This window comes from Aplysia californica, unplaced genomic scaffold (assembly GCF_000002075.1).
Source record: "Aplysia californica isolate F4 #8 unplaced genomic scaffold, AplCal3.0 scaffold00056, whole genome shotgun sequence".
NCBI lineage: Eukaryota > Metazoa > Mollusca > Gastropoda > Aplysiida > Aplysiidae > Aplysia > Aplysia californica.
The window spans coordinates 672,176-674,239 of NW_004797326.1; the positions used below are offsets into that span (position 1 = coordinate 672,176).

At 33.8% G+C, this 2,064-nt stretch overlaps 1 protein-coding gene across 2 annotated transcripts in view; it reads right to left on the reverse strand.

The window, feature by feature from the left end:
* LOC101863493 overlaps window positions 1–2,064 on the reverse strand; it is an 87,368-nt gene that overhangs the window by 75,792 nt on the left and 9,512 nt on the right. The window lies entirely within an intron of this gene.

Consider the following 2,064-nt stretch of genomic DNA (forward strand, 5'->3'; position numbering starts at 1 on the left):
ACAGCCGGCGTTGTCAACGATTGTTTTCTACAGGAATAATCAAAGCTAAATATTTTCATTGTCATTTCAGCTGTATCAAGTCGTTATTTTACCAAAGTTTTGTAATGAGTCGGGGGGGTCCTTCTATTTTCATAGTTATTTCTGTCTTTTTATATGTGGGTTGCTGCTTTACCATTCCACCGACTCATATTTTTCATAATTGAGAAGTGCGTACAGTGCCACTTGTTAATGTAAGTGTTTTTGAGTGGTTTCAAGTGGCTCATTTTTTTAATATGTTGGACAATGGGGCATACTGACATTTCAAGCCTGTCTATAACTTTCGAGACCCTGCCCCTTTGCTTGTTGTAATAATAATAATAATAATAATAATAATAATAATAATAATAATAATAATAATAATAATAATAATAATAATGATGATGATAAAAATAGACTACTACAACTAATGATAATACTACTGACAATTAAAATAATCATCATCATCATCATCATCATCATCATCATCATCATCATCATCATCATCATCATCATCATCATCATCATCATCATCATCATCATCATCATCATCATCATCATCATCATCATCATCATCATTATCATCATTGTTTGGAAAGTAGAGTAGGAGGGAGGGTCTTGTTTGATTTTCAGACAAAATAGCATAAAAATATAACATGTTTAGAATGTGTTTAAAAGACACAGCTCAACATTTTGTCTCTAGGGCTTCCTCAGGAGCAACTGAGAGAAAAATAAAATGGGTGCTGCATAAAAGCAGGGAAATTGGCCTCATCATCATCATCATCATCATCATCATCATCATCATCATCATCATCATCATCATCATCATCATCATCATCATCATCATCATCATCATCATCATCATCATTATTATTATTATTATTATTATTATTATTATTATTATTTTTATTATTATTACTATTAATAATATTATTATTATTGTTATTATTAGTAGTATTATAACAATAATAATAATAAAAATAAAGGTATTACTACTACTACTACTACTACTACTACTACTACTACTACTACTACTACTACTAGTAGTAATAATAAATAATAATAATCCCAGCGGACTTTAAAGCATTCTGAAACATTCTCGGCTTCCCAGGATTCATGCAATATAAGCTGCGGATTGCACACTCTCAAACAATAACCAATTGACAAGATTTTTCGCTTCAATGGACATGTTGTAAGGTAAATGCATCCGGTATGTGAGACAGACTACATGTACATCTGACAGGGAGTTTGATAATAGTTTTGATACAGTAAATAGAAATTGTTTTGTGGTACCCAATTTTGGGCTGGGTCAAGCTAAGATGCTTTGTAGACATAGCTTTGCTATGGTTAAGCTGTCGTAAATGTTGTGGGTATGTATCCTATATGGACCAAACCTGACGTTGACTATTTGAAATGTCTTTGGAGGGAATCCTTTCAATACTTTAAAGAGTCTTTTGCGCAGGTGGTTGCTAACGCGCGACAGTTTCGAGATGGAGTCCAAGAGGGTGCTGTAGTTGTCTCAAAAATACATTATAAAAACAACATTAGGCCAAGTAACTTTATTAAATCACGTAAGGGTTGTAGACAAGACTAATTATTACACGGGGCGTAAGTTATTTGTAGATTTGGAAACGTTTCTTTAATCGTTTTGTGATAAGCTGGATTTCAGTTCAAGGTAGATGTTTTACGGCACTGGTAAAACAAATAGGGCGCCGAAGATAAGAGATGTTACAGGAAAGTAACAAACACAAAAAAGCGAAATAGGAGAGTTAAGGACGATGGATGTTTGATAGGACAATAGGAGCAAACCACACCAGGCCACACGCTAATAATAATAATAATAATAATAATAATAATAATAATAATAATAATAGATAGCATTTGTATAGCGCATATCCCCGCTCAACAGCAGGCTCTATGCGCTTTACACTATATTATTACCCCAGCAGACCACAGAACACTCCGAAACATTCTCAGCTTCCCGGGAAGCATACAGTGCAAGCAGCCGATTAAGCGCTCAAACACTAACAAACTGACAAGATCTTTCGC